This window comes from Myxine glutinosa, chromosome 11 (genome assembly GCF_964187855.1).
Source record: "Myxine glutinosa chromosome 11, kmMyxGlut1.1, whole genome shotgun sequence".
Lineage (NCBI taxonomy): Eukaryota > Metazoa > Chordata > Myxini > Myxiniformes > Myxinidae > Myxine > Myxine glutinosa.
Genome location: NC_136271.1, coordinates 103,429,637 through 103,437,426, shown reverse-complemented (window position 1 = coordinate 103,437,426; position 7,790 = coordinate 103,429,637). Strand labels below are relative to the sequence as shown.

Below are 7,790 nucleotides of genomic sequence, written 5' to 3'. Positions count from 1 at the left end.
GTGTGTCTGTCTGTGAGCAGGATATCTCAAAAACGTATTGATGGATTCGGACGAAATTTGGTGGGCAGGTTGGGTGTGTGAGGACGAATCGATTCTATTTTGGTGAAGATCCGGATCTGGATCCAGATATGAGAATTTCTCAATTTTTAAAGTGATGATCACCATTGAGAGATGGGGCTGAAAACCATAAACCGTACAACATAATATTTCAAAAAGTTGTAGGCGACTTACGACAAAACTACAGTGGATGGATGAGTTGGGTAAGTGACAAGAACAAGCCGAATCCAATTTGGTTCAGGTCCAGATCCAGATCAGGCCTATCGCTGGGGTACAAAACATAAACTATTCAGCATGGCGAAGTATGCTGTCTACCGAGTGCCATTCTAGTTTCATCTAAAACGGAGAAACATATATTTAACACTCAATCATAGTCTATATACCGATATCCGGCTTATGTATGTTAAATAAGGACAGAGTGCGAGAGGTGGGGAGGGAATTGAAAAATAAAAAAAGGAGTGGTGGATACCGACGGCAATGGATGGGTGAATGTGGTGGTGGTTCAAAATCCTGTCATTTTAGATGGCTGTTTAGTCATCGCTCAATTGTGCCAATGCAGAATCTTGGCCTTCCAAGATGTTCTTGCATCATAATAGTGTACCTGCACTGAAGGTGTGCACCTGATATGTGAATAGTGTCCTTGAACTACATGTTTTCGAACCTTGAACCGAATTGGCAAAAAAGACTTTTTTATCACAACTTTAATAATTTTTCTCAGATTTTCACGATGTTGTGTTTTTTGGATTGAATGTAGATGGGGACCCGTTTTCTTAACTTAAACTCTATCCCTAAATGTTGAAGGTCAAGGTCATATGGTGGTCCGAAAACAAAATATGCCATCATTGGATCGCAGGCCAAGGCTAAGTCGCAGGTGATCGCTAAGGGTAAGCCAGGGAGGATTTCCCTTGTCCATCACTTTGCGATCGCAGATATTTCAATTTTACTGAATTGAAATAGTGAAATAGGTCTAAAATAGGTCGGAATACTAAAAACCACACTGATACATCAGTCACCACCACGCCGGAGCCCTTCCCGGCAGAAGTTAGTTTCGGGCGCACACCTTCCTTCCTCCAGGGCCAGTAAAAACAAATCAGTTCCCCAGAGACAAACTTCCAGCCCTGCATCCAAACGTCGTAACACACTTTCACTTGCGAGAAGGCCAACCCAATTCACTCCCTCACAAACTCAGGGTCCTTATCCAAACTCCTTTCAATTTAGTGGCATAGCTTTCCAGAGATGCTCCTGTTGATCCTCCAGTGGAAGTCCCAACCACAAGTCCATGGAATCCTTCATCTTTCGACCAAACATCAGCACGACTGGTCGTCTCGTGCTGGACAGTCTGATCACTGGCTCCCCCAAACCACATGGAGGGGCTGCCGGCTCGACTGCCTTCTCATGTTTCTGTGACCATTAGGGAATGCTGTCTCAAAGGTGCGGCCCAGATAAACCTCTCCACGGCTATAGCAGGTGCCCAATAAAGGCCAACTTGGACCCTTGGGGGATGTTCCCCCTTCCTCTCTACCCCACCCAGGTCTGGCCCAGTCACTCTGGGACTGTGGCTCCGATTTCCCCCCAATGGATTGGGACCACCCCACTGCTATCTTTTTGATGACCACAACCCCTTTGTCAAATTTGACAATTGTGCTGGTATCTCATGATGCAGGAAAACCTAGATTAAAATCCCATCCATATACCATATATGTTTGTCCATAGCTATGAATGTGCTTATAATTTATGTGGAGATACAATGATGTCTACTGATGTATTTGTCCTGCATGTCCTTCAATCAAAGACAGAGAGAGAGAGAAAAAGAAACCTCAACTATAAATCTCAAAGGCAAGCTCGCATACCACAAAGCTATGTTTTGATGAATACAGCGTGTTCCAAAAAGGCCTGGACCCGAAAAACCTGGTTGTTAATATATTTAGAACCACAAATGATACAATGATAGCCTTTGGTTTATATGATGCAGAAACTCATAAGGTTTTGTGTACACCATCAATAAACTTCAATGTGAGCTCCATTTGACACGCACAGGACATCAAGGTGGTACATGAGATCGTGCCATGTTTGGCTCAGCACGTTTGCGTCCACGAGTACGCATGCAGCTCTGATCCAAGAATGAAGATCATTCAGGTTTGCCACCACCTTCATGTTATGGACAACATCTTTGACAAACTCGCACAGAAAAAAAAATCAAGAAGGGTTGGTTATGTCTGGTGATCGTGGGGGCCAGGAAGTTGGTCCGTCTCGGCCAATCCAGCAACCTGGAAAAAAAATTATCTAGGAAGGCTCGATTGACTAAGGCCCAGTGAGGTTGAAAAATGAAAAATGATCTTGTCTCGATGTCTCGCCATACAACAACACAACATGCATTTTAAAGGCCATTTTCCCTGCTAGAGCGGGGGTTAGCCTTGCAGTCCCCATGACAATCTTCTCCATTTTGCCCTATTTTCTGCATCTCTCCTTGTTAACCCCCTTGCCCGCATTTCTTCTTCCACCATCTTTAGCCAAGTCTTTCTCGGTCTTCCCCGTCTTCTACTTCCTTCTACATTCATTTCCATCACTCTTCTCAACCAGTCACTTTCATCCTTCCTCAACACATGACCAAACCATCTCAACCTTTTCCTCTTCACAGCATCAATCACAGGCTCTATTCCCATCATCTTTCGCAATTCATCATTTGTCTTCCTCTCTCTCAACGATACTCCACACATCCGTCGAACCATTCGCATTTCCACCCTTTCCAACCTTCGTTGCTGCTCTACGTTCATTACCCATGTCTCGCTCCCATAAATCATAACACTTCTCACACATGCAGCATACACCTTTCCCTTCAGCTTCAACGACACTCCCCTCATCATCAGCACGCCACTCAATTCCCGAAACTTCTTCCATGCACCTCTCACTCGAGCAACCGTTGCCGAGTCTGATCCACCTTCTCCATTCAGCATGTCTCCGAGGTAGCAAAATGTTTTCACACCTTCCAGCTTCACGCCGTCTCCTAGATCCAACTCAACATTTCCTCCATCTGCAGCTCCCTCTGTGCACACCTTACATTTGAATGTAGCTGCCACACTGGTTAATGACCCTCTCAGACCACTACATTTTTGATGAACCCACTCAGCGCACATTGTACATTGAATGGAGTTCACTCCGACACCCTTGCTGCACACAGCACAGGGCCACTTCCCAGTTCTTTCCACCTCACCACATGCTTTACCACTTGCCATCACCTTCATCTTTCTGATATTCACCTTCAGACCTTTTGTCTCCATACATTCCTTCCACGTGTTCATCTTTTCCTTCAGTCCATCCATACTTTCCGCAATCAACACCAGATCATCTGCATACAACAACTCCCACGGTAAACCCTCCTTTACGTTCTGAGCCAGCACCTCCATCACAGCTACAAATAGTAGTGGACTTAGTACCGACCCCTGATGCACTCCCACCTTCACCTCAAACTCACCACTGTTCCCGTCCTTCGTCCTTACAGCTGTGCGCGCTCTTTTGTACATTGCCATCACTACTCTGATCAACCATTCCTCCACTCCTAACTTCCTCAATGCCCATGTCAATACTTTGCGTGGAACCCGATCGAATGCTTTCTCCAGATCAACAAACCCAAGAAACAACTTCTTCCTCTTCTCCATGTACTTCTCCTGCAACTACCTCACAATGAAAAGCGCATCTGTCGTTCCTCTTCCTGGCATAAATCCAAACTGCATTTCGTCGATCTTCACTTTCTTCCTTATCCTCCTCTCCAACACCCTTTCCAATACCTTCATTCCATGCTCCAATAACTTTATCGCTCGGTATGAGCCACACTCCAGAGGGTCACCTTTCCCCTTGTATAGAGGGACAAGGGGAAAGGTGACCCTCTGGCCATCCTGTTGGCCTGTTGGCTCTGGCCATCCTGTTGTATCAGGATCTCGCCATCCTGTTGAAAAATGGTATCGGGTTGCAGGTCTTCAATCTGTGGGAAGGCAAATCTTTCCAACATGTTCGTGTAAATTGTTGAGGTCACTGTATCCTCCGCAGATAAAATCAGACCCACCAAGTGATCATGGAGAAGGCCACACCACACATTGACCTTTGGACTGTCACGTGGTTCAATGACCACGTGGGAGTTTCCAGAACCCCAGATCCTCACATTGTGCGGTTGACCTTCCCTGATACATGAAAGCAAGCTTCGTCTGTGAACATTACCTTTTTTAGGTAATCTTCCTCATCCTCTATGTGAGTGAGCATTTCCATGGCAAACGCTTTGCATTTGGGTCCATAATTTTGTTTGTGTTCCTGCAGAATCTGCACCTTATAGGTATAAAGCTTCAGTTTTTTAATGCAAAATCCTGTGTACAGTGGTGGTTGGTAGTCCCAGTTCTCTGGATGCGCATCGCTCCGCATTTTCTGGGACTTTGTTGAAATAATTCACACACTCGTTCAACGTCTGCTGCACTTGTGCTTGGTCGACCGGTACTTTTCTGTTTCTGACAACTTCCAGTCTCCTTAAACCTGTTTTACCACTCTCTCATACTAGTCCACAATGGTGGATTCCTTCCACACCTTATACGGAAATTACGCTTAACATGCATGTCAGATCTGGTCTCAATGAATCATTTGACACATTGAGCTTTCTCCTGTGGAGACGCAATTTAATTTTACATGAAACCACCAGACCTGAAAATAAAGAAAACATTATGAGTTTCTGTGTCATATAATACAAATGGTATCGTGGTATCATTTGTGGTACTAAATGTATTGACAACCAAAGCTGTTCAGGTCTTTTTGGAACAGACTGTAAATCTTACGTTGAATTAGGCGTATAATATTTGTGTGTCAAAATGTTCTTTAAAATGTTGTTGGCACAAGTAAACTAGTAAACATTTATTGTCTCCTCATCTTAGCCTGACGTATGGTCTCTTTTTCAAGTTTTCATGCATGCATTTTTCAGTATGTTTGTGATTGGTAAATTATTTTATTGAAGACCCTACATCTGCCAAAATATTGTATTTAAATTTAACGATAGAAGTGCGATTCGTGTGCAACAAGTCATGACTCATCTTTCCTTGTGTTTGCAAGTCTCCTTTTCGGAACACAGGCCATGTATACTCGTCGTTGCTTCGCTGACGGGTTTAAACCAAACAAAGACAGCATGTTGTACGTACTTCACAAACATATTGAATGTTTATCTGTGAGTCTCAGAGGATGTAAAATGAAGTAAAACGCACGAAAAGGATATTTTATAACATGTAGTTGTTGTTGCTGTCATTGTGGCTGTGGTTGTTGTTGTTTGTGTGCTCATTCCGTGTATTTTACATACTTTCCTACTGCTTCAAGAAGTATTACAACATATAATTTTGTGTGCTCCTTCCATGTATTTTACATACGTTTCTACTGCTTCAAGAAGTATTACAACATATAATTTTGTGTGCTCCTTCCATGTATTTTACATACTTTTCTACTGCTTCAAGAAGTATTACAACATATAATTTTGTGTGCTCCTTCCATGTATTTTACATACTTTTCTACTGCTTCAAGAAGTATTACAACATATAATTTTGTGTGCTCCTTCCATGTATTTTACATACTTTTCTACTGCTTCAAGAAGTATTACAACATATAATTTTGTGTGCTCCTTCCATGTATTTTACATACTTTTCTACTGCTTCAAGAAGTATTACAACATATAATTTTGTGTGCTCCTTCCATGTATTTTACATACTTTTCTACTGCTTCAAGAAGTATTACAGCATATAATTTTGTGTGCTCCTTCCATGTATTTTACATACTTTTCTACTGCTTCAAGAAGTATTACAACATATAATTTTGTGTGCTCCTTCCATGTATTTTACATACTTTTCTACTGCTTCAAGAAGTATTACAACATATAATTTTGTGTGCTTCTTCCATATATTTTACATACTTTTCTACTGCTTCAAGAAGTATTACAACATATAATTTTGTGTGCTCCTTCCATGTATTTTACATACGTTCCACTGCTTCAAGAAGTATTACAGCATATAATTTTGTGTGCCCCTTCTGTGTCCGTCACGCTTTATTCAAAATGGTTCCTGCTGTCTTATCGTTGGAATCGCAACATTAAGGCTCTTGGTCCTGCTTCTTCCTCTTTCATACCGGAAAGACTGGCTTTTAAAACAACCATTTGTATGATTAAGCGAACACTAATATTTTTCCAAGTAAATAGATTATCCGCTTTCTCACAGGTACCATTTTTATTATTCTATGACTGCAGAAACCATTTTGAATAAACGAGATGAGTGGAAAGATGGAGCTGCTCCTTTTAATAATAGATTGCAACCTTAGGATTAATTATTCTTCATCAACTGAACTCTGAGTTGGAATCTTAAGCACATTCGATTTTAAATGGCAACAGTTTACTTCATAAGCATGTAATTCTGAGGGACAGCGTTGTGTCAGCAGCAGTGCAATGGCTTTTGTATACTCTCATTTCTTCAGACTCTTATCTGTTCATATCATACACATTTATCATGTAGAAATCGAATTTAAAATTTATCACAAGATTTCTTTGCACATGCAATCAATCCATCCTCAATACTAGCAAAGCATATTTGCTTGCACGCGTGCACATACATGGACACGCACGCAAGTGCACACACACCTAATCATTCGTTGAACAGCAACCTCTCTTCAGAAAACATTATATTTAACATTTTTTACATTTAACATTTTTTATATTTTAATTATAATTAATTATTATATACAATATATATATATATATATATATATATATATATATATATATATATATATATATATAGTGTTGAAATTGACAAAAGTATTTAGTCTCCGCAATTCTTTATTTCACTGTTAATATTACAGAACCATTGTTTTTGATTTAGAACTTAATATATCCTTTTAAATCAGAAAAAAAAGAAATGGCATTGACAAAATTATTGACACCCTCGACTTAATATTTGGTAGCACCGCCTTTGGAAAAAATAACTGCAGTCAAGCGCTTCCTACAGCCATGAATGAGCTTCCGACACCTCTCCTACTGGCAGTTTGGCCCACTCTTCTTGTGCAAACTGCTCCAGTTCTCCCAGGTTTGAAGGGTTCCTTCTCCCAACTGCTGTTTTCAGACCACCCCCCTCCCCCCCCCCCCCCCCCCACAGGTGTTCAATGGGATTTATATCTGGACTCACTCCTGGCCACTTGAGAACAGTCCAGCGTTTTGTCTTGAACCATTTCTGGATGCTTTTTGAAGTGTGTTTGGGTTAATTGTCCTGCTACATGACCCATGACCTTCAAAGGAGACCCAGCTTTCTGACACTGGGTTGAACATTGCGCTCCAAAATGCGGAGGTAATCTCCTGATTTCATGATGCCATGCACACATTCAAGGCACCCAGTGCCAGAGGCAGCACAACAACCCCAAAATATCACTGAACCTCCTCCATGTTTGACTGTAGGGAAGGTGATCTTTTCTTTGAAGGCTTCATTTTGTCTTCTGTAAACATAGAGATGATGTCCTTTACCAAAAAGCTCTAATTTGGCCTCATCTGTCCACAGGACATTCTCCCAGAAGGATTCTGGCTTGTTCAGGTGTGTTTTGGCAAACTCCAGTCGGGCTTTCTTGTGTGTCTCTCAACAGTGGGGTCCTCCTGGGTCTCCTACCATAGAACCCCCTTTCATCGAGTTGGCGATGGATGGTGCAAGTTGAAACGGTGGTACCTTGTGTCTGCAGGT

At 41.8% G+C, this 7,790-nt stretch overlaps 1 long non-coding RNA gene across 1 annotated transcript in view; it reads left to right on the top strand.

The window, feature by feature from the left end:
• LOC144894320 (uncharacterized) overlaps positions 1-7,252 on the top strand; it is a 322,735-nt gene extending 315,483 nt beyond the window's left edge. Inside the window, exon 3 of the long non-coding RNA XR_013625009.1 lies at positions 7,218-7,252. This is a non-coding gene — a long non-coding RNA (uncharacterized LOC144894320). The remainder of the gene's footprint in view (positions 1-7,217) is intronic.
• Positions 7,253-7,790: the final 538 nt, after the last annotated feature.